The 26,088-nt window shown below is 39.4% G+C and overlaps 1 protein-coding gene across 1 annotated transcript in view; it reads left to right on the top strand.

Annotated features, from left to right (window-relative positions):
* LOC139737332 (uncharacterized) overlaps positions 1 to 23,691 on the top strand; it is a 54,889-nt gene extending 31,198 nt beyond the window's left edge. The window contains exon 2 of the mRNA XM_071648010.1: positions 23,461 to 23,691. The gene's annotated coding sequence lies outside the window, so the exon portion shown is untranslated. The remainder of the gene's footprint in view (positions 1 to 23,460) is intronic.
* The last annotated feature ends 2,397 nt before the right edge of the window (positions 23,692 to 26,088 follow it).

Raw genomic sequence — 26,088 nt, 5'->3', positions numbered from 1 at the left:
TCCAACCTGGAGGCTCTCCAGGTATAGCATTTTTTGATAGTATCTAATGATTTATGATGTGTACGCAGCCATCGGATTATGTTGACCACTTATGGGAGGTTGATTGCATTGGATCAGAATGTAAATAATCAAATGTATTCCGCGCACATCATTACCTTCCATCAGGGAGTGATATCGATATGATAGATCAACCACGTTGTACCTCATGAACACGCCTCGACTTCATTCGGATTTCGTGAGCCCTAAAAGATGTTCAAAGGAGGCTGTGGGATCGTAGGAGTAACATACCCCCAGCATGCCTCGCATGGAATACATTATCCAACCCTGTTGGGAGAACATGCGATACAGGCTTGCGACACCTGATGAGAATAAACTCATGTACAATGTATACGTGTAGATTTTGTGGTGCAGTCCATGTCGAGTTTAGAGAGGGAAGGAGGGAGAATTCGTGTATAAACAGTACATATATATGGATGTTTGTTATACACACACACATACAAACATACATATATACACTGTACAACTAGAGAGATGAAAGGAAGGAATAATAGCAAGATAGACCTATACAATTGTACATACCATAGGAAACAATGGAGCCTTTACACATGTAAAGGCAAAGTGCATATATTCAGTATCTCCTGAGAGCAATGTCCAAACTAGTTCATTACTTCATTCACTCATGCATTTATTAATTCATTCATTCATGCATTCCTTCATTCATTCATTCATTCATCCATGCATTTGTTCGTTCGTTCGTTCGTTCGTTCGTTCGTTCGTTCGTTCGTTCATTCGCTCGTTCGTTCATTCCCTGGACTCGCTGTGTCAAGCGGAGATGTCTCCCTGCCATCAGACATTTCCCGGAGAGGTAATCTGAGAGGGATGGTCTCGATGGAAGTTGGGTCATTTGAAAAAACAAAAACAAAAACAAAAACAAAACAAAAAACACCTGAAGGAGCACAGGTTTGTCTTATTTTGCTACTTCACTGAATTGTCACAACTTGTGTTATGGAAATTGATGACTATTTTTGTAATAGGTTCTCCGTGAACTCATTTCAGTTTTAAGGTGATTTTGCCACAGAAATTGTCTTTTCATTAAATTGGCAACCTTGTATCCTGTATCGGAGAGAGATCAGATTTAAAGTGGCTACAGTTGTTAATCTTCACCAGATCAGAAACTTGAGGCAGAAACACAAACTTTGATCTTTTTAAGATGTGTTGCCAATTTAAGGATCAATTACAAATGAAGTGATTTTGAGGCTTCTTATCATTCTGCTACTGAAACGAACGATGGCATGTTTAATACCAAAATAGGGCTCCAAATGAAAGAGAAGTTTTTAATATATCTGCGGAAGGAGAATTCTCTGACAAACTGCCTGAAGTTCTCTCAAATCAGTTATGGCATATTCCCTCTGTCGTAGTGTTGATATGCAAAATATTCCATACTGCCCAAGAGTATGTAAGTACATTAAAAGAGAGAACAAGAAGAAGAAGCAAGGGTAAGAGGGAAGATGAAGAAAGGGAGAAGGAGAAGGAGAATTTGAGGAGACGATAAAGCTGAGTTTGAAAGAAAAGAAAGTCTCATACAAGAGTTCTAGAGGGCTCATGTCGCCAAGAATGTGCAATACCAGCAGACGAGGCCTCTGGGGTGTGGGCCAGAGGAAGCGGGGATCAGCGCCAGCCATCACTCATATTGTGTTTCGCTCCAACCTAATGAATAGAACGAGACAAAAATGCCAGAGGAAATAAAACAAAACAAGAAAATAGCGAGAAGGGAGAACAAGATTTGAGCATATCTATGCAGTCTGAAATATACATGTGCATCCTTGGGATTCCAGGGATGTAGATGCTACAGTGCGAGAAATAGATAACGGAGCCCTCGCTTGCTAAAGGAGCTTTATGCATACTTGTGCTGTGGTATTTTAACCTATATGTTGTAACAGTAAAGGGGTTTGTCTTCACCTGTATTGGCAAAGATTCTCTTGTGGCGTGAGCCTCATTCACACACATCGAAAAAGTATGAGTCAAACTGTGACTCAAATCATGCTTTTATCTGCTCTGGTTTACAGCTGTACACCTAGGCAAGGAAAAAGAATTGGAATCTAATTGTACTGGTACGAAGAAAAATCATGGCTGAAATCGCACCAGTTCAAGCAAGGCCAAATTGTGCATGGTTGAAGACCCCACTTTGACCTCACTTTCTCGCACACCTTGTTTTATGGGAAATTTTTTTAAAAAGTATGATTTTACACAGCCTTTATACGCACATCTTGCCAAATATAAGGGCAACTGTTCAGAAAAAGAAGCATGACTATTTCAGAAACGTTACACTTTTAGTGATGCACGGATTGCGATTTGAATCTCACCAATATTGGTGATTATTATGTCCATATATACAAAAAGTAATGTTTTTCTTTTTTGCACCGCTATTCAAATCGTGACCAAAAAATTGCAACTTTTGATGGCTGGATGAATGGACCTATTGACTACAGACATAAACTCAACTTGCATTGTTCACCAATTCAGTTTTCTTCTGCGTATGTATGTATATTTCGTTGTTGTATTAGATGGAGCGATTATGTCATCACTTCCCAATTATTTTGTTGCTTTGTACACAAAAATGTAAAAATACAGACAACCTCGCCTTAGGAAACCTTGCACAATGACATGCTTGGCTATAAAGTCAAAGAAAAACATCTACCCATGATGGATAAACATGCATTTATTCTATTGTGCAAGTCGAAGTCTACCTAAGTCACATGGTTATATACAGTCCCTATGGATTTGACGTAGGCGAGCTTGACTGTATCTATAGTCATGTGACTCAATGGAAGTGTCACCTGATTTGACGCGCGAATGTGACTGTGTTGCATAAATGTAGACTTGTAACAAGTTCTGTCATTTCTTGCCTTGCTGCACATTGATAGGATTTTTACCCAAACTGCTGTTACTGTTTCATCGAATTCTGTCAAGTGAAGTTAACTTCACACATTTTACTATAAAGTCTGGTGTCACTTTTAACCCCCATCTTCAGCGAATCAAGGCTAAATTGGTGTTGTTGTACTTACTGAGTCATAGAGTTTTCACCTACCACTGTTGTGAAGCCAGTACTAGATAGGCCCATTTCTCCTTTTAAAAGTATTCCAAATTGTCTACTGCAAATGGTTCATGTAGGCCGATTTCCATTATTTTTAAATACAGGCGTCTTTATAATGTATGTTTTAGTTCACATAAATCCTGCAGAGTGCATTTTTTTGTTTGTTTTTTACTTAGAATTGAATGATACTTTGGTTTTATTGATTTTTTTTTTTAATAGATACCTTGCTGTTTCATCCTTGTTCATGGCATAATGACACCCTGTTCTTTGTGTGATGCTACTTGGGTGTAGTGTATTTGTAAGTGGTAGAAATACAGCGACAACCCCCAAGAAAGCAAGCTATAAAAGATGGCAGACGTTCCAGCTCGGCACCAGCTGAGGGAACCTGTAATGCCTCTCACACACATACGTCGATGCCTATCCTCGCTATCTGTACGGAAGACAGCATGGTGAGCTCAATGCCCATTTAGGGTGCGAGCAATAAAAGAATGAAATGTGCTAGGATTTGATATGCCCCCCCCCCCCCACTGCATTAAATGGCTGACATGAGTATGCTGATGATGTGGAAAACCGTCTATGTTGCACAGAGGTTGGAATTGTATCACAACAGACGTTCCCCTCGATGAAATTGGCTGAGATAATCACAGTTTTGGGGATGAGCACTGTCTCCCCCCCCCCCACCCCATCCCCTTGCCAGCAGATGAAGTCGCGACCTCACTTCATCAATCTCCCCTCTCTCTTTCTCATTCGCGTACTCCCGCCCTATCTTTCTGCCAAGTCGTAGTACATGAGATACAGCACATTCTAGCAGGTGGCTGTGGAAGGAGCAATAGAAGAAGATCAAAGGCATCTAGATGTATACAGTATGTGTGTGTGTGTGTGTGTGTGGTATGTGTGTGTGTGAGTGTGTGTGTGTGTATGTGCAGGAGGAAAGAAAAAAGGGAACGAAAAAGAAACGATCCTCATGTTGTTTTTTTCTTCGCATGATGGCATTGCTAATGTGGGGGACAGCGTAAGGGATTATATGATACAGAGGGAGGAGCGATATGCTGCGTGCTACTCCCGCGACTGTTTTTGCGGCAAGATATACTGGGGGCAATGTTTTTACCACGGTTCGTGTGAATGTTGTTTTGGCGCCCATCCTCGGCGCAAAAGATTACGCCTTGCGCCAACTTGCTTTCCTCATTCAAAATCGGTGCTCCACAAGTTTTTCATCCGTCTGTCGAATTCGTCACATTTGTAATCTTGGTTTTGTTGGGTGGTTGTTCATTATTTGCACAGAAGTGTGAATGTCCCATGGATGTATCATGTTGGCTGATAGTTCTTTGCAAAAAGTATGCCTGGATTCTAAATAATTCTGATGCCGAGATTCACTATCGGTTTGTAAAGGCAAAGTCTGGTTTTGTTTCAGTCCTACTTCCCACTTCAAGAGAATTTTACAGAGCAGGTGTGTTCTCCTTGATACAATTTAGAACATTTCTTAGAAAAAATGGATTGTATTCTTCAAATGAAGGAAGACATGAATCTAGCTAAATAACACTGCATATTTAATAAACGATGGAACAAAGTGATGACCTGCAGGGTTTAGCTTTAATGTATTCCAGTAAATCTAAAGTGCAATACTCTACCATATTCAACTTGCCTGTGATGGACTGAAGTCAGACACATAGAATATTAGACATTTCATTCAAATTCAATTTCATATATTTCCACTGTAGAACAAAATGTTTTACAAGGTTTACAGAAAAAGTAGAATGTTTATATATTATTAAAAGTATGATAGTGGCAGAATCATGAGAAGTACAAATGTATAGGTTTATTGGAAATGTACCCTAGACAAATGCTATAATGCACATACTCATATGCTCATTTGAATGATCCCTGAGGTCACTCTAAAATATGTGAAAATGAACATTTTCACTCAAAATTCACTCCAATTTCACTCTAACTTCACTCTTTTCCGTTATTCACTCCATCGTGAGTAAAAATTTTCACTCGATTTTTTTTTTAGAGAGTACATGTAATACATTGTGATCATTTTGTAATTAGGTTGGAATAAGCACAAAGTAAAGACAATAACACACGCACAAACACACAAAACAACAACAACAACAATAACAAAATGCTGAATTCATATCAAAAGACAAAGAACTGTAGAGGAGGAAACTCTACATTGGGCTAATCGGTAAGGTATAGATTAATTGCATCAAAAAGAAAAAGGAAGCATATAGTAAATGAAAAAAAAATGTATGGAGTTTGATAGCATTTCATGTTTTTAATACTCTGAATAATGGTATTGGTCACAACCACATAAACAAGGGATAAGAGTTGTTGATGTTATCGCTTTACAACTGTCCCTGTGGTTTTTACAGAAAACCATAACCCACCCCCCCCCCCAAAAAAAAAAGAAAGTCATATTTTGGGGGCAATAATGTAGCAACTTCAAATCCGTATATTCCTAAAACTTTTCATTGCCAGGAATTACACGTTATACACTGATTTGATATAGAGGACACAGTTAATATTTTCAGGGATTTTAATGTCATAAAAAGTAAAGGAGAAGAAAGAAAGATTGATGTCAGAGGTCATCAGGAGATTTGTGAGGTGATGACATCATCTCCGTGGCAACTATTGTCATTGTGTCATTAACCCTTTGAAGGCTAGTCCCAAGTATTCTCGGGAAGGCGTCTGTGGTAAATGCGTGTTCTAGCGAAATCAGTTCACTCTCAGTGGGTTAAATTTGTGTGCAACATTGATATTCCAAAACTTTCATATTTTAGATACAGGTGGAATTCCTTACAAACTTGCATCCTTGTAATGTACGCACTTTCAGTTTAAATCAGAAATTGAACTGGAACATTAGGAATCGAATCTAACGCCCCACTATCCCCAGTTTTCAAGTACTATTTGGATCTGGAAGGAAGAAAGAAATTGCCCTCTGTACAACAGAATGAGCTGACCAATACATCACTTTTTATGCCTCCGCCACGAAGTGGTGCCGGAGGCATTATGTTTTCGGGTTGTCCGTCCGTCCGTCCTTCCTTCTGTCCGTCCGTCCTTTCGTCCGTCTGTAATGAATTTTGTGGACAGGGTAACTATCAAAACCTTTTGAGGTATCCTAATGAAACTTGGCATGTATGTGTATTAGGGGGTGAAGTTATGCCTATCAACTTTTGGGTGCACATGCTCAAGGTCAAAGGTCAAAAGGTTAAGGTCAAATGCTTAAAATTTCACTATTACCCCCATATCTATGCAATGCCTGAAGATATTTTATTGAAACTTAGTGTATACATGTATTACCCAATTAAGATTCTCTGATGAAAGTTTGGGGTCATGAGGTCAAAAGGTCAAGTAAAATGTTAAAATTTCACTTTTTTCTCTGTATCTTGGAAATTGTTCAAGGTATCTTTATGGAACAAAGTATATATGCATGTACTGACTGGCAGTGGTTATCTAGGGAATTTTGGGTTCATGGGGTCAAAGGTCAAGGGCAATACTTCAAAATTTTACTATTTTCCTTATATTTATGCAGTGCCAGCAGGATTTTTTTTTTTTTTTTTTAACTTGATGTATGCATGTATAACCCACTCGAGATTCTCTGGGATTTTTTTTTTTTTTGCCAAGAAGGTCAAAGGTCAAAAGGTCAAAGATCAAGTGAAAGTGCTGAACTTGAACTTTCTCCATATCTCAGAAGTGGCTGAAGTTATCTTTAAACTTAGTACATATTTATGTATGTTCTACCTGACAGTGATTCTCTTATGAATCAAAGGCCAGATGAAAATGATAACAATTTATTGTTCAATACAGAAATTGCACTTTCTCTCCATACCTTGAAAATTACTCAAGTGCGTAAACTTATGAAAGGGTCAAAGTCGAAGTTAAAGTTCTTTAATCCCCAAATACATGCTCTCCTATTCATCCAATTAAACGTAGGTCAAGGAAGGTGAACATTCGATACATTTGTGACAAACATGTCATTTTGATATTTTGCCAATTTTGTGAAAATGTATATAATCACACATTGTCCACATGTACTATAGACCTATTAGGAGAATCATGCATTATGGCGGAGGCATACCAGTCGCCATAGCGACATTTCTAGTTGACTTTTATTATTATTATTATTAATTTAATTAATTCAATAGCCGAACATCGCCACTACAAGAGGTGGTTAGTGAAGCAGCCCACGACACGCACTCATCATGTCTAACCTGCTGGTGATTGTGCATCAGGGTGCTATTGAGTCATCAACTTGTGATCTATTTTGTCAAATTAACGTAGCGGCGCAAATTTGAAAAAAAAAGTCTTGTGCCGTGGACGTGAAAGTGCGTGAGGTATTGCCCTGCGCTTCAGTAATGAACCATTTGCTCTAGCTCGTGTGGTATAACTCATGTCCCACTTTCTCATCTCATGTAATTCCATTATTGGCTAGCCTCTATTGCTCAACGTCCCTTGCTCAGACAAATGTTGGAAGCAAACTACCATCATTCCCCCCCCCCCCATCAACTCGAGTCAATGTCGGTCGCAGCCATGAAACAGGCTGGAAATCCAGCGTGTGTAATAAAATAATGCGAGATTAAATTGGGTATTGGCCGTTTTATTGCATGCTCACAGTGCTGGTCCGATGTAATTGGAATCTACAGGGTTTTAATAAGATTCATGTCGCTAATTCCATTGGCAAGGCAAGGAGACACTTTTATTGCGTGCCCCGCTCGTGCCGCGTTTGCAGGTCATTAGGGGCAGCTAACAGGTTGCCGTTTTGTCGCTTAAGCTGTGCTCAATTTATAATCATCACGTGTTTGATTAACCCATTAGAATGCTCCCGTAGTTTCATTGCAAATTCTCAGTTTTAACTGCATTTATATTAGATCATGCCAGACTTTTCAAATACTTTCAGGACTTTGCCCGTTTATGCTACACCAGCTCCTGTATACTTCCCCTACACATCCACTTAAAAGTTTATGATGAGTCACCTCAGGTAATTAAGATCAAGCATCTTTCAAATGAGAATAAAGTTGCACCATGGAGAGGTATAGTTATATGACAGGAAGGCAGTGAAAGTAACAGGTCAGTGATGATAGGAGTAAATTCAGATGAATATCCCAATTTTTATACCGAGCCTTCAGTCATTGCAACTCTTTTTGATTCAGCGGATGTTGCGGACTAGACATCAGAATCGTGCGACATGTCACATCACACATGATTTCTGTTGCATAGTTTATCAAATTTAATTATAAATAACAATAATAGATAAAGCTTGACATCTGCAATATATCCTTGTATTTTGCTTGTTTAGTTTATTTATCTGTTATCACCTGCATTGTCTTGCAAATGCCGGATAAATAACAATAATGATGTTAATAATACGGACAATTTTATTCCGAAATATGTCCATCTAAACCTGTCATTAGTATTGCCTTCAGCAGATGATATCAAAACAGATATTTGATAAGTGTAATGGAGGTCAATAAAGAATGCACAACAATAATAACTGAATAGCCCCTTTAAATGACTTCTCATACAATGTTGGAGACCCTGCAGTTTATGCAATGAATATGTCAGTGCAAATACTTCAGTAAAATTTCAGAGTCCAGTAGGTAGGATGTTGAGTAAATTCCACTCCCTGTTTAAAAATCTACTAGTGTACAACTAAATCCACAGTGTCTTGAACAGTCTGGTTTAAATGTGTCCATGAAATTGTCACCTTTGTCTCCAAACCTCAGAATTAAAAACAAAGACACAGATACATGAAAAGAGTAGATACATTTTGAAGAAACCAAGGAGTCAATGACTAGTAATGGCAAGAGGATGAAATTACTTTTGTATTCGAAAGCCATTTTAGAAAAGCATTTTGCTGATTCTTGTTTGGAAACTAAATCTGAACCCCCCCCCCCCCCCCCCCGTGGTATGATGTGATAACATTAAATGATTTAACATCAGACTGATAGTGTTGATGTCAGTGTATTACTTTTCCTATGCACATTCTTGATTGTTAAGTGTTTGTAGATGTGACAGAATTTAGCATTTTTTTTTCCTAATCTCATCATATTGGGGCACCCCTCTGGAGCAGGAAAATTGCATTCAAGAAGTCACACTTATCGTGGAAAACATATCAAGCGAATATCACTTTCCGACCAGAGCAAACGGAACATTCGACCTCGGCCGAACGCGCTGCCGCAAACACGACCGTGGCCGTGGGGCCCTTGCCTTGGGTAAATAACCTGTTGTCGCCATGGCAACAGTCCGTGTACACGGAGACGGCGGCGCGATTGGGGATGATATTTGGCTGGCATGCAAACCCTCCTCCGTCACGATGTCCCGTGGAGACAAAAAAAAAAAATGCAGATTTACAGAAACGTCATTGTTTCCAGGACTTCGGTGCCCACAATGTTTACCGCATCAATTATGCTGCAGGTGGGGATTGCTTCACTGTCCCTTGACTACCCTGTATATCCACCTGTATCAAAACTCCCTCATAATCTTCTTTAATGTAGAATACTCACTAAGTCCCGAATTGAAAAGAAAATCAGAGACCCTCGGGGATGAGCACATTTGAGCGCAATACAAAATCAATTCCCCCCTTTTTTTTTGTGGGGTAAAATTTTTTTTCTTTTTACAATTAATGTGCATGATAACATTTTATGAAGAATGTAGGAAACTTTCCAACGCTTCTGAATTTCAAAATTTTTTATCTGTCTTTCTGATGATTTTTTTCTCCTTTTCCCACCTGATTCATGCTGTTTATATTAGAATTCAATGGAAGTATGATGAATAAGACAGGTAAATGTCAATAATATAGAATAATTGCCAACCTCCTAGATCCCTCAAAAATTCATGGGGATGGGAAAGGTTAACATCAGGATCATGTATTAAACCAGTAGGTGACACATGGTACAGCCTCTGAATTTTGCTTGGAGAAGTTGTGATTTTGCCTCTTCATTATCCTTAATGATACGCAAGGCAGTCTTTGGTCTCAAATTTTGAAAAGAATGTTTACCCATAATGCCCTTCTTCACTTTTTACAAATAACTTGCAAGCTGGCAGTTTTGAGTCAGTTGTAATACCAGGGTCATCTTGAGGAGCAGATTTGATAAAGCATTTCTTATCCAGAACATATCCTGTGGACAAGCATGCACACAGAAATACACACACATACCAGTACATTTATATATATATATCCCCATGTATCATATGCATAATACTGCATACAGGCATAGCATTGGTCAAGAGCCACAATATTTTACTGTTAACCCTTTGTATGTTTAGAGTGATGATTGGCAATGATAAATTCATGGCATTCTACACACTGTCCAGATCTCTGTCATAGAGAGGATTAATTTGGGCTAACTTTGTATAACTGCATTTCCATTTTTTTCAACATTTGTTTTCCTTTGCAAATTTTAGATAGAAAAGAAGTACATCCCTAAAAAAACATCGCAGAATGATATTGTCATGTTATGACGACTGTAGTTTCAAAGTTCACACACACGTGTGTGCACAAGCGAGACTTGATGGGTGACAGATGTTTGATTTGCACGAAAGGAGCGATTACAATCATAAAATATCGTGTGCATCTCGAGTGAATTGTAGTAGAGGGTGATTACAGTCAAGAGCTTTTTGAGTGCATCCCTAGCAAACTTTTTCAAGGACCAGACAAATAGGTTGTGATCTAGTCTCACACTCGTGTTTGCTCTATGTGCAGGTGTGTATTGTTTCCTCAATTCAATTCAATTCAATTCATTTCATTTATTCTATGAAACTAGCATCAACCAAAGGCTGTTTTCAGCAAGTCCATGCCATAAAAAGTCAACATAAATTCAAGATACTAAATGAAACATAAAACTACTAATGATTATAACAATTCACAAATGTTTCTAAAAAGAAAACCATACATAATCAAATTCATCAATAAATTCCAGACAAAAAAAAAATCATCATAGATGCTGTTGCATGATATTGCAAAGAATTAAAATGAGTTCATTAATATACCTTATATATTCCTGAAAAAGAATAAAATTGTATGAGAGAATAGTATCTCTCCCACATTTTTCAACATGTATACTCAGTGATTATTATTATTATTATTATTATTATTATTATTATTATTATTATTATTATTATTATTAGTATTAGTATTAGTATTAGTATTATTATTATTATTATTATTAATATTATATTATTATTATTATTATCATTATTATTAATATCATTATTATTATCATTATTATTACTATTATCATTATTATTATCATTATTATTATTGGGGGGGGGGGAGTAGAGATCTACAGCTGATGTGAAACAATTACAGTTGGTCAATTCAAACGCCTTATGACATTGCCTTGTTTTATATATTTCTATTACGAAAACTCAATGCAATAGCCTGAAAATCATCTTCAATTTCCCCCATAAAAAGTACAGTAAAAACTGATTCATAGAAATGCTTTAAAGTGTTTAAATGTTAAACATCAAGAAAGATTTCAAATTCATCCTGTCATACTTTCGTAAAGATTGGTGATTGCTGGTCATATGGACTGCATTCCATATGAAGCATTCAAAAGGCAAATTGATGTAATTTTTCTGTAGTTTGCCCCAAATGGCAGCCAGTTTCTATTGAAAATAATTGAATTGAATTTATTTTAGTTTAATATATGTGACTCTAGTGTTATAGTTACACCATGCATTCTGGGGGTTTTTTTCCCCCAGGCTTGCAGGGCATTTGGAAATTTTATGTGCCATTGTCCATATGAGATTAGTGTTGACTGCATTTTTTTCTCTTCCACTCTTGACCATTACTTTTCATGTTGTGCATGTCCAAAGGTAGCCAATTAAATTGGTATGTTCCACTATTTAAACTTCCCTTCTTTTTTTTTTTACTTTCCGGCTGTGACTAAAGATTCCTTTATGAGTTCTGCCAATATTTGTTCCTCCTTCATCACCCAAATAGCTGATCACTGAGAGCACAATCCACAATGTGACAGCTCAATTTTATGATGTTTGGACAAAGGTGGCATTCTTCCAATTTCCACTTCATCTCCATTCTCCCCCCCCTCCCTTCCCCCTCCCCCCCCCCACCACCCCCCCCCCCCCCCCCCCCCCACCACCAGTACCCTTCTGTGCTGCCATCATCAGCTACTGCTGCATTGGCACTGCCCTGGGACAGAGAAGATGTTATTCCCTTTAAGCCATTGCATCTCAGAGAATACAGTCATTTTCTCAATAGTTCGATGCTGTATCTTTTCAACAAAGATCATTGAGCCTTGAACTGTTGTACAGACATTACAGTTATGGTTTGCAGCATTTGCAAAAAGACTCATAATCGCTTAATCTAAAAATTGATTCTGAAATTGGCAGGACAGTTTTTAGAAGATAAAAGGTTTTCATTTCTTTCTCAAACTGGCAAATGTATTTCAGATTTTGTGCACATCTAATCAAATAATGGATATATAATTTATTGATTGATGAAATTCTCCCATTCTGTGTTATTTTTCTCGAGTAAAAATTTAGAGTTGCCAACTTGAAAATGATGATGACGTTTAGATGATGCTTTCTGCAGTACACAATTCCCCCTGGACGTGATGAGTTAAAATAGCTGCAAAAGGGGGAGGGAGAGGTGTAGATCCTGTGGTGTACGGCTGTCGTGAAATGAATCATTTTTTTGCGATTGTGATTTATGGCCCCGGCTCCTGTTAATAGGGAATCTGCGATGTTTCAGCAAGGCAGGAAGCAGCCGAAAATAGGTTGTTGATGTTGGAATTGACTTGGTTGTGTATTGATACGTGTGTGTATGTGTGTGTGTAAGTATTTATGTGTACATTCGTGTGTAGGTGTGTATGTATTTGAAGCTGTTGGATTGCCTGATTGTATAATGCTTTGGTAAGCTACTAGCAAGTATAAAACAGAAATTACTAGGAAAACTTTTAGCTCTGTTCAAATCTTAAAGGTCACATAATTGCAATTTGATTAGATTTTAGAATTTAGCAGTTCTCTCTCTTTCCCTCTCAGAAACATAGACTTGTAGTTGGTATACAAACAGGAATCAAAATCATTCTGATCTATTAAATCTGATCACCTTTGGAATTGGCGGCATGTTCAAATTTTTGTTTTCACACATGATTTCTGTTGTATAGTTTATCAAATTTGATTATAAATAACAATAATCAATAAAAGCTTGACATCTGCAATATATCCTTGTATTTTGCTTGTTTAGTTTGTTTTAAATCTGTTATCATCTGCATTGTCTTGCAAATGCCGGATAAATAACAATAATGATGTTAATAACAAGGACAATTTTATTCCGAAATATGTCCATCTAAACCTGTCATTAGTATTGCCTTTAGCAGATGTAATCAAAACAAATAGTATAGATGATTATGATATATTGCAGAGTTCAATCAAATTTTCAGATATTACTCAGTTATTATAGATGAATGACTGTGGTATTACATCTCCTTGCCGAGAACCACAAATTGCTAATGCAAAGGTCACAAATATGCCAAGTGTACCTCTTCTTAGGGACAATATGCTTATTGAGTATATGGTAGAGGTTAGGCAATAAATTCTAATTTGTTATACTGTCATGAAGAGAAATTTCGTATGTGCTAGGTACATGTTAAAGGTAGGGGATACCTTTTACAGACCTCCCAAAATGCAGCAAAACATTAAATATGAACATCAGGGGACTTGCTTAGGCCACTGTTGAGAAATTTGGAAGTCAACAGTTATCTACAATTTGAATAATGCACAAAACTCAACTACTCAGTAGTTCTGTGTGTCAGCCACACTTAAGCCTTTTTGTTGCAGTCTTCTGTATTCTTTATCTATAAACACAAATCTAAAAGTATAAGAGCTGATGTAATAACTTATAGAGTGTGTGGCAAGAATGTATATAGAAATGTTTGTAAGTTTTGATGAACTTTCTTCACAAAATATACATGATGGACACACATGCAGTGCATGGGTCTGCAAAGGTAGCCTAGTAATGTACTGGAATTTACGGTGAGCCCCGAAAAAAATTCAATTCAAATCTAACGGTCAATAAAAATGTACTAAATGTTACCTTCCACTTTCAATACTTTATGGAAGTTTCTAAGATGATACTCTCTTCAACATACCACTGTATTTATACAACTCTTCATTTAAGGCCTGCAAATGGGATTCCCTACCTTTAAATGTTGAGAACTGTCACCTTTAAAGGGACTGTACAGTACTGGTTGAGGTAGGCATTCATGTGTTGAACATTCCTATTAAGTGAGATAATGAAAAGCCTCTTATGAAATATGAAAGAGCATGTAATTTTAAGAAGGATTCAACGTTTATTTGATGAAAATTGGTTTTCAAATGGCTGAGATATCCCAAAAAATGCTAATGATAAAAGGCGACATGCCCCAACTTTATTAGGATATCTTTGTTTCACCTTGTTTTTGGATACCTCAGTCATTTCAACACCGATTTTCATCGAATAAACTTTTGATACCCCTTAGAACTGCATGCTCTTTGACATCTCATAGAGTAGTTTCTGAACATCTCGCAAAACGTTAAAAGCTAAATCTTCACCTCGACCAGAACTGTACACACCCTTTAAGGTCTGAAAATGTCTGGATTGCACCAGGACAATACAATGATTTTATAGGATTCTTGTTTGTCTGTTTGTATGTTTTGTTTTGTTTTGTTTTGTTTTATTATTTGTTTGGGGGGTAGGAGGGGATGGGGCTCAATCTCCTTTTAATCCTTGTCCTCCCAGGAGGTACACTGTAGGGCTGATGGTGGGGGGGAGGAGATAGCAGTATGCTTCATCATTTGCATATATATATGTATATCTGCATTGACTTTTAGCCCTCTCTTTCATAACCATACATGAACTTTGCTAATTTGACATCATGGCAAGATATCTGTTATCAAGTTTTATGATCGTATTTCACATTTTATGAGAGAATGAAGTGTTAAGAGCACAAGACAATAGCCTTCAGTCAACTGAGCGGTAGACAACCATCTATGTAATGTGTAGTAATGACTTGATAATTACCTCTTAAATATGTTAAAGTTGGGCCCCATGTACCCCTTCCCTTCTTCTCCCCCCCCCCCCCCTCCCCCTCTCTATCAATCTATTGCCACAATTATTTCTAAGGTTGCGGGAGGCCCTCTATTGGTGCCATCCATCGTATTCATAATCTTCCTGGATCAAGTGACCCAGTTGGAACAAATGAGTCATCTTTTTAGTCTGGCTGATACAATCAAAATAGAAGGAACAGAAACTGTATGACAACAAGCTCCCCTGCCACCCCCCCCCCAAAAAAAAAGGAGGCGATAAGGCATTGCATCCCATCATAGGCAAACTCATGAATATTCATGTTTTTGAATAGGGTGTGTTTCTGATGAGTCTTGATATGGCAAGTAGCATTACAAATTTTTACAAACGGTTGTAAAGAACGGGAATGATGCCTGTTGCCATTGGTTGTTGCTTCAAGTCGAGGCGGAAATTATGTCGAGTGTCCCCGTGCATATTGCAGTTGACAGTGTAGCGTGGCTCCAAGTTGTGAGTGCACATGTAAAGTACTGTATACGCCATATATTTAGCGAGTCTAAATTTTTGCAAATCGGGACTTCCCGACGATTTCGCCAGTGGTTAAATTCGAGACCATGGAGTGCTGGACTGAACAGAGAAATGTATACGTGTGCGTATACGTGTGTAATTTCGCGAATAGCACCTGACTCGCGAAATTCGCGAAAATAAAAACGGCACGAAATATTCGGCGTATACAGTATAGGGTTCAAGAGGCTGGCAAGACAAGGCACGTCTTCACTCCCTGAATGCTTGATACAGACTACCCCTGGGTTTCTATCTGAAACCCTTAATAGGTTTTATTCAAATACAGACATTTTAAAACATGAGTAAAGGGTTCTGGGTCCATAGGACCATACAGTGTCTCTGGACATGGATGGGAGACTACAAATGACTGTACATAAAGTATGCATGTGTGTGTATGCGTGTGTGTGTGTGTGTGTGTGTGTGTGTGCAGTCATCTTGACATTCAAACAAAGTACATCCCTACAAATACTTGACTTACTTACTTGACTTCAGTCTCCAAGACACGACGGAACTCACAGTGTAAAGCAGAGAGCGCTGGAGGGACATTGTCCATGGATCTCCAGCATTTTGGGAAAAATTTTGGAGCATGATCAGTCCCTGAATGAAGATAATTCAAATGAAATATAGTTTCTGGGGTTTGAAGGGTTAAATCAATGGTACATGTAAGTTGTCAGAAGGCAGCCATAACCATCACCTGGGGCACAAAAAAAAAATTGTTCTGTGACATGTGACACATGTGGCTCCATAATAAAAACATTTTGACTATTGATTTTCTTCTCGATGGGAGGCAATTAGTGTTGCGGAAGAAGAAGTGATGTCGATTTTGGACTCCATTGTGCTCACATCAAGAAAACGAGACGGCGGCGAACTGGCTGTCGACATTCGTGTGCACTTAAGCCGCCGTGGCTTTTCCGCCCCGCTATTTAGACGGAGAGCGCTGCAGGAAGAGGAGGTGACCCTCTTAAAGCGTTAGAAATCGATTTGCGTGTGTCAAAGCAGGGGCATCAAACAAAGGACACGCTCGTGCGTGTGACACGTGTGTGCCGCCACATGAAACACTTTTAACTTCACATTTGGCCACATTGGCTACTACCTTGCAGTTATTTCATCCAGGCCTTAAAATCCATATTTGTTGCATTGATGGGAAAACTAAAAAGAGAAAGGAAAAAGAAAAGCATAATGGTACCACCTACCAGAGTCCATGTTACTTCTTCTACTCCCCTACCCCCCCCCCCACATTCTCATCCAATCGATTGGCATGACCGTTAGCAAAGAAAATGGTGTGGACTAGCTGTCGCCTTTGCGTAGTTATTACAGTACCCACATGAAAGTGTGACATTTGAGTATGCAATATGCCTGGAGATGTGTGACATTTGTCAACACAAGGAAGGAAAAACAATAATTTGGCCTTTGTGTCAACAGTAAGTGTTGCTGACACCTGCCGATCACTTCATTGTGCAAGTTCCATGTGTTTTAGTGAAGGACATAGTTGATCAATGGCGCCCAATTAGTAAGGGCATATCAATGTCACAAAAAAAGGTAATTTAGAGGCATTTTGAATATTTAATGATCATGATGATAATAGGCTAATATGTACTTGTGTGTTCAATTCGTGGACATATTTCCCCATAGTATAGAAGCAAGTCATTCAATTCACCTGTTTATTTACTGGATACATTTAAACTTATGGGAAAAATACATCCAGTTTGTGTGATTTAGTTGTTGCTATGTCAGGCAAATTAGGAACATTTAATGAAAGAACCCTTAAATTTGAATGTATGGTGATGTTTTTCATTTGTTGATAACTAAACATCATATAGTAATTATAACTTGGAGGGCTTTGATGTTGCCCAACTTTATTGAGCAGAAGATTCATAAATATGAGGTTCTCCTAGATAGGCATGCAGAGAAAGTTATGTAGAAAATGGCTCTTTAAATGTTTCATCAGTGTTGACATCTCCTTGAACTTTCACAAAATCTGAGGCCCAACTTCCCATCGCACGTTATTGGAACGTCATCAACTCCTGGGAAAAATTGGTAGGCGGAGGAATAGAAAGAAAAAAATGTGCTGCCTCCGAGAAGACACAAACTACACTTGTGCATGTGGATCACCAAAATGGTATTTGATGTATTTTCCTCCCAATCCGCATCACCCGCCCACTCCTGTACCCTCGCCGTTTGTTATACCCCAATTAAGGCGCTGACGCAAGGACATTAAAGATTCATGCCCCCCTCTTCCGAACAAAGGGATCGAGGTAGTCTCATCTTTCATGGTGTGTGGTCACACATGAACTTTGATGAAGATGAAATATTGAAGCTCCGCATCCCGCAGTCGTTCTTCTTACGGCAAACCGTGAAAAAGAAGGGATGGATAGAGAAGGGAAAGCGAGAGAGAGGGAAAAAAATGAGAGGGGGAGATAGGGCGGGGGGAACGAAACACATCTGATGAAGAGGATCTAGAGATGGGGAGTTTTCTTCCCCGTCTTCGCGCCGAAAATTCCCCAGACACGGGGATTCCATCGTTAAAACCCACTTCGCCATAAAAGATGCATGGGCCGTCTCATCAAAAATAGAAATCCAATTATTTCTATAGTACACCACCTTCCCCTCCTCCCCTGCTCTACACGGAGCCCCCCGACAGAATCAGTAGCTGGCCGCACTGACTGCTGACACCGCCGACCGCCAACTCTCCAATCCTCGCCAGGCACTCACGCATGGCTCACTTTGCTCACCTCTCGGACGCAGGACGCGTCCCAGAGTGTGTGGGTGGCTAGAGAAGCCACCACTCACCCTAGATAGAGGAATAACAATGTGACAATGAATTGGCCAGGTATAATTGAAGGCACACTCGATGCCCTTGGATGTAGATCAATGGACCTTTCAAAAGTTCCTTGCATTTTGAAGAATAGAAAAGCAGATACATGATTTCGCAAAAATAAAATGCGATGAAAGTTTTTGTCTACATAGTCCATTGAATGCTAGTACAGTGTTTTACATCATCATGCACTGCAATTTGTGAAAGTTTCATGCCACAAAAAAAGGCAGTCAGCTCCAACTTGCCAAAGCTCTATGCTGCGATTGCTTCTGGTTTTGCAGTAACATTGTGAAAAGTATTACACAAAAGCTGGCTAGAGGAAGAATGTGAAATCTGAATTTTTGTGGCTTAGTGTTATAATGATGTTTGATTTAACTATATTTTACTGGACACACACACACACACACACACATACACACACACACAAATGAGAAATTCCAATCTTCATGACACATATTCATCAAGTTTTTAATAAGCCATGGTGAGTCAGATATTATTTTTTGTGAGTCACACCCACTTTCACACTTGGTTGTGATGAAAAAGTTTTGGAAACGTCTATCATGGCGATACAAGTGGAGCCCAACTCATGCATGTATCAGATGCTTATCAGACAGCTTATGATTCATGGCCGACTAATCATAGTCATATATTAACATTGTATGTGCGTGAATTGCTAAGAAGAGCATCACACAGCTAAACCTCAAGATAGAATACACATAGGAGAACATAGAATATTTGAAAGAAGCATAGAAGAGGCAGTTTATGTCACACATTTTGTCTGCGCAAGAAAGCATCGATGCGATCTGTTACCAAGCTGCGAAAACAGGAGTCGGAAAGATTTTTACGACAGTAGATGAGGTCGCACCTCGACACTTTTGCCTGCATGAAACTACGCAGTTCTGTGTTTCCCCATGCGGTTCATTTACTTGCCATTCCCCCCCCCCCCCCACCTTTCAGTTTCATTGAAATGAGGATAGTTATACACATTAATTTTTTGTTCTCCTTTCTATATCTTTTTTTTCCTCCTCTGCTGCCTGGATTGAAAGACAATTCCATGCACCATGTTCCAGTTGATGTTTCGTTGAGTACTAGCGTCGAATCTGACAAAGACAGAAAATTTGACCAATATCAGACAAAAACTAAAGCTAAAGAAAGCTGTTAACCTGTTGAGGATGAGTCCCGAGTATACTCGGGCAGGTGTCTGTGCGAAATACATGTTGTAGCAAAATTAGTCTGTTCTCGATGGGTTAATGTTGAAAGCGTCAAATGCTTTCCCCGAAGATTGCTGTTAGTTGCAACTACGGTGTGTGAATAAGCTGCAGTGATAATGTCGCCAACCCATGACCCTCCTGTCAGTCTTTGCACAAAAGTGTAACAATAATCATTGTTTTGGTCAGTGATATATTATAACATTTTACATCCTATTTATCCTCTTGAATTTATTGCAGGGTTATTGCAGGACAGTGTTCAGAGGTTTGATGAAGAGGGTATTCGTGGTTTTTTTTCTGATTTCCTCTCCCCACCCCGCCCCCGCCCCCCCCCCCAAAAAAAACAACAACAACAACAAGATTTATTCCATTACTACAACCTGATAATACAAATGTTGACACCATGGGAAGAAAGCAATATTTGTGATTTGTGCATTTTCTTTCCATCCCACAGAACATACATACCTATTTCATTCATTAGCATGTCCCAATTTTTAATTTTTTTTTGGAGAGAGAGGGGAACATTGTGTAATGTTAGACTGGGAGCCCCCCCCCCCCCCCCATACATGTGGAAATGGCAGGGGAAACAGCTAGAGGGACTCTTCTAAAGCCCCTGAAACAGAAATGGACAAAAATATTACCAGTAAAATGATGACTCAACCAGTTAACTCCTGCAAAGTGTTTCATCTATAACATTTTTATTTGGCCCACCCTGAAGTAGGTCTGAATATTGAAGTGGCAGATGTCTCAAATGGTTTCACTATGTCTGTCTTCGCTTTGCTGGCTCATACATTAAGAGGACATTTCTTTATGTTTAATCTCACCACATTCACACTGCTCCCTCGTAGACACTCTTCTTCTCCATAAATGGTTCAAGCAAATTTCACAATAGTCAAGAGTTCAATGGGAGAGATAGATAGAGAGAGAGAGAGCGAGCGTAGGTTATGTTGTTGCGAAATATTTGTGTGCCTCGGTCTCCGTAGCCAGTAATTTCATTGCCTAATTCAATCAATTTTGTCGGAGAAACACGATCATCCATCCTGTGGATTTGTTCCGCGAAACAGCCCAGATCCAATGTCCCCATTCGAGTGTGTTGCATACTGTATATCTGTCCACGTTCTTGTCACTTGGACGCCCCCCCCCCCTTTAAGAATGCAAATACTCTCACTCCACTAACCTATTCCCAGATCTGTAAAGCATATTTATGTAGGACAGCGCAGTTTCAGGGGGAAACATTTTTTTGGGGGAAACATTTTTTGGGGGGAACTCAGTCTGCTTCATAGAATGAGAAATATTCTGATGTCTTTAAAAACTGTTATGTATCCGTAGAGGTTGTTGGGAGTAGAGTCAAACCTATGTATAGCGGCCACCAAAGGGAGACGAAAATAGTGGCCGTTGTAGACAGGTGGCTGCTATAGACAGGGTCATTAACATGGCTTTTCTCTTTGGGGGAATTGTCTTTATTGGTCACATACAGCAGGCGGTCGCTATGTGTAGACAGTGGTCGCCATAGACTGGTTTGACTGTACATCCGACTAGGTTATTACGGTTTTGATTACTCCACAGTACGTGCAGCATCATTTTAGATATCCACCATGAATCAGTTTTACTTCTGCCAAGGAAGGAGGTTTTGATTTCATTCGTGTTGGTTTGTTTGTTTGTTTGTGTGTCTGTGTAAAATAACTTAGAAAGTTGTGGACTGATTTAGGTGTAACTTGCAGGAAAAGTTGATGATGACACAAGGAACGAATGATTAAATATTGGTAGTGATTGAGGATTTTTTATTTGTTTTCCAAGGATTTGTTATCTTTTTGCAGATAAGGTCAGTGAACTTGGGAGTTCAAGCTGCACGTAATTGAGATTTGCATAGACATGTGCTCTAGAGCGCATGTTCTGCTCAGGCAAGGCACCATGCAGCCAGAAGCTAGTGACGTAAACAAAATGCTTCTATATTGGGAAATTGGACAATTTTCAGCATGTGTGTATGGGTAGAAATTAGCTGCTTGGCGGAGGTCTGCGCTCTCAGAGTGCTTTTATAGTTTTTAAATTTTTGATTGAAATATCAACTAATCTTCTTTCTACTACAGTCATCTTACCATCTCCTCTCTGTATTTGACTCTGCTCTCCACTCTCCCATATATTTTTCTTGTTTCCATATATATCCCATTCTGCCTCTGTTTGTCAGGCATTCACTCCTCAACTCTTTCCTCTATCATTTTCCTTTCTCTCCCCTCTCCCTTCTCCCTTTCTCCATCTCATTCATAATTCACTTTTTACTGGTTATCACCTTCTCACATCATCGTCTACCTCATAAATATTCCTATCGCTACACAAGTCGTATTATTGTCTCTTGGGCAAGGGCGAGAGGTAAAAGGCACGCTGTGAGAATGTTTTCGTCGTCATTCATCTTCACATAACTACCCCCACTCATGTGTGAATGCGGGAGGAAAATGTCAGCCGTCACACCTCTGTTGCCAGCTCGTACAAGTTTTCATGTGGGCTGATTCTCCCTGGGTACCCTCCTCTAGATCTGACACATTTTTATGTCCAGGGCAGCATTCATTAATACGCTTCAAGTCATTCTGCCACAGATGTGTGCGGTGGATCGAAGAATCACTCGAAATGGGAAACAAACAAACCCAATCTCACAACCTTTTGGTATTTAGGAGTGAAGTTGCACCGAGATGATTCTCCTGCTACTACTGTGGATTCAACCCACACGGTGCATTTTGCCCTGCGTAGAAATGGTAACTACACTACACTATAAACACAATACACTGTCCTTGTGTAGCGGAAAACACCATATGTGTGTTACCATGCCTTGAAATTGGGAAGATATTGACAAGAAAATGAGATGTACATTACAGAGGTTCATTTGCTGAAAGGATCATTGTATACACATGTTATAAGTTCTATTGTGTCCGTATTTGTGTTAACTTAATTTCAAGATCTCTTTGCTGATTAAGTTTCTTTGTATCCTCACAACACAGCTCACAGATTGTGCGGCCATCCATACTTTCAGTTTGCAGCTGTGAGTTATACAGTCAACCTTTCCTAGGTTGAATCTATTTGGAGTGAGGAAATAGCTTCGACTTTAATAGAGAAAAAGCAACTTATGAGGGATTAAAATCAATACAATATAAAGATAAGAGGACTTTGAAAAAAAAACTTGAATTACGGGATTATTCGATTTATGCGAGGTTGACTTAAGCAAGGTTGACTGTATTTTGTCCTCTCTGAGAACTGTCTGTGTCCATAATTCCCCTGTGACGTGTTGCCATGGTAACTGAGACCAACCCAAAGTATCTTTGCTGATCTCATAGGCGGTATTTGTGTATGACCAAATGAAGTTGGAGAGTTTGTTGGGTCAAAGGTGGTCATGAGCAAAACTCGAAAGTCGTGTTTGAAGTAAAAATTCAAGAAACAAGAACAGAAATGCGCTCCCAATTCAATTTAAATTGACATGATCAAATTTACATTGCATTCTATTTGTAGCTCCATGAAAACACATATTTGATAGTTTATTACAAATCATTGACCTGTAGGAGTAAAGAATTGAGAATTTCATATAAATATTCATTTTACACTTCATTTTCATTAGCATGATAGTGGGAATTTGGTCAAAATAGTGACAAGCTGTAGTGTATAAACACTGTGAACTCATTCTTGGACACAAGTTATACAATTAGTGGATTGTATGGCATTATTAACACTTCACTATTAATATAGCATGTCTTTTTCTTTGTCTGTGCATCAGTTATTCCTCCAGCTCTTGGAATGTTTGCCTGAACACCGTCTAAGAAGTGATGCGGCGAGGAGTGACTTTGATGCCACGACACTTGTGACATCATCCTGCGAGAGGAGTGGAAGAACCTTTGGAAAGACTGGAAAAAGTTGCTTTCTCTCCCCTACTACCCCGATGGACACGGACAGATATCATTCACTCGCGTGTGATGAAAATGTGGTCACCGGTCTCTCGCCTACTGACTATTGGAAACAAACTCTAAATCTAGAATATTGGTATTTATTGTACGAGAAATTGAATGACAACCATTCACGCAAAAGTGTGGTTTGAATCAACATTCTTGTAATGAACTATCTAATCATGTGTGATAGTAGAATATCCTGCCAAATTAATCGCACCGGCCAGTACAGAAGAATGAAGAAAGAAAAAATACAAACAAACAAATTATCTTGATGAAACCATCATTGAATATATGAAAGTTGTCTATTTATCTGAAATCAAACTTATAGGCATCTTTAATGTGGTGCCCTTTTTTTTTTTTCAACTTTGTCCTTTGGAGTGAAACACGGACCAGTTGTCAAAATGTATGCCATTGTTCATTGATGCCAGAAGTGTTGCACAAAAATCTGTTGTGGCCATCTGCCGGAGTTAGAGAGAGAAAAGAGAGGGGGGGGGGGGGGGTCAGGTGAAGGCCCTAACACAGCAAATACTGCAGCCTTTTCCCCCCTTAGCCCTGTGCTGTGGACCATACCTTAATACCAGTGTGGGAAGTGGGGAGCACCTCTTCCAGTTCGGGCGGGGCGGACAGTGGTTCCTCCTGCTTGGGGTGGAGAATAGTCCGACCGAAGCCCTCTGCGTCTGAAGAAAGACTTCCCAGAAAGCACACATGCAAGGAGAATGCGACGAGCCGCAGGGCGGGATGTGCCCGTGTCCCGGAGTTGAGGTGTACTGTCTTTCGATGATGCAAGAACAAGTCGGTGTCTGCTGAACAAGTGTGCTTGGATTCTTCTTGAGGGTGGGGTGGGGGAGAGGAGGAGGGAGTGAACGAATTGGGATAAAAGAAGAGGAATGATATCAGTCACGGATCAAAAAAAAAAAAGGTGAGAGGATCAGATGCCGATGTGTGATAGGCCAGGAAGACAGCCGACTTGACCGGATCTTCAGAGTCAGGCAACTGAAGAAATATCGTGATCGAGACAGGGGATATTTTTGGCGATTTTTTTGGAAGAACTGGCGAGATGGCAGCAGAGAAGAAGATGGCTATCTATTTGTGTTTGAGACGTGTTATGATTCCTACAAATCGTATTGAATGCGTATGGTTAACACATGCTGTAATGCTTTTAAATGTGGAAAGTTTAGTGAGTACTCACCTACTGACAGTGAATACACACAAATCACTTTAGAATACTCCTAGTGCGGGGTCTGTGTATGTGTGTCTAATATATATATATATATATTTGTGGGTGCAGAGAATAGGTCCCCAGTGCAAATGCACATATTTAGTTGGCAGTAATGTCTTGTGAAAATGTTCAGTGCATGGGGTCTAATGTTAGTAGGAAAAACAAAAAATGCTACAGACCACACAACAGAGCAGGGCCATGCTCAGAGCTCACAGGCAGTGGGAGGTGTTTTGTGTATCAGTACGGGATGCCATAAATTTGTAAATGAGGAAAAGGATTACTTGAGAAAGGAGTCGATAAAAAGAGTGCAACATCCATTCGTTGTCAAGGCAACGTACAATAGAAGGAAGAGGGAGAAGAGTCATGGTTGTGTGCAGGATGTAAGGGAAAGAGTTGAGGATGGTAGAAATGATGGAGCCAGACCAAGGAGGAGGCGGGCAGTTGGCTGACGGCGGACATTAGGAGCGAGGGGAGGCAGTTGGGTCATTTGCGTGTGCAAACTTATCAAAATATTTCTACCGTGGTTGCACTGACCTACAACCCGCTAATGTCCAGCGTATTGCCTTTCACCCACTTTTCCGACGAATCGGAGCCGACACAGTAGCCGTGATTTGCGGTTCGGCACTATGGGGTAGGTGGGGTGGGGGAGTAGTGTTAGGGTAGGAGAGGGGTAGTCTAGGAGGTTTAGGGATGAGATGCGGACTAGGTGTGCCCCACGGTAATGGAGAAGAAAAATTGGATCCGTGCCAAGGTATGCTGGTGTGTATACGTTTGCCCATGTGAAGGCATTCTCGTGAATCGAGAGCACATCAAGTTGTGCATCGGAAACTGTCTTCTTTCACCATGCTCTTGATGCGTTCCAATGTGACAATGTGTAATGTATGTACATCAACAGCACATGGCTGATTTGTGGTGAAGACTTGCACTCCAAATATTAGTTGAATACTTGAAGAAAAAAAAACTACGAAAGAAATGCCAACAAGCATTAGCCAGTAAACTATTTTGCTGTTCTTAAATAGCTGTCATGCCTAATTTGCCGAGCGTTGATTCCAAAAGTACAGTAATCTGAATGAGTGCGCTCATTTCTCTTTCTATTTTGTACAGAATATTGTATCCATGTATTTGACAGCATATACAAGAATTTGTGTACAACTTGAATGGTATGTAACTGTAGAGGGCGAAAAACTGAAGTATATATTTTGATTTCCACTTCTGCCGTGAGTGACTTGTATTCCATGTA

Source organism: Diadema antillarum, unplaced genomic scaffold, assembly GCF_040938485.1.
Source record: "Diadema antillarum isolate AM-2024a unplaced genomic scaffold, OU_Dant_1.0 seq00000689_RagTag, whole genome shotgun sequence".
In the NCBI taxonomy this organism is placed as follows: domain Eukaryota; kingdom Metazoa; phylum Echinodermata; class Echinoidea; order Diadematoida; family Diadematidae; genus Diadema; species Diadema antillarum.
This window is presented reverse-complemented; position numbering and strand designations above follow the sequence as displayed.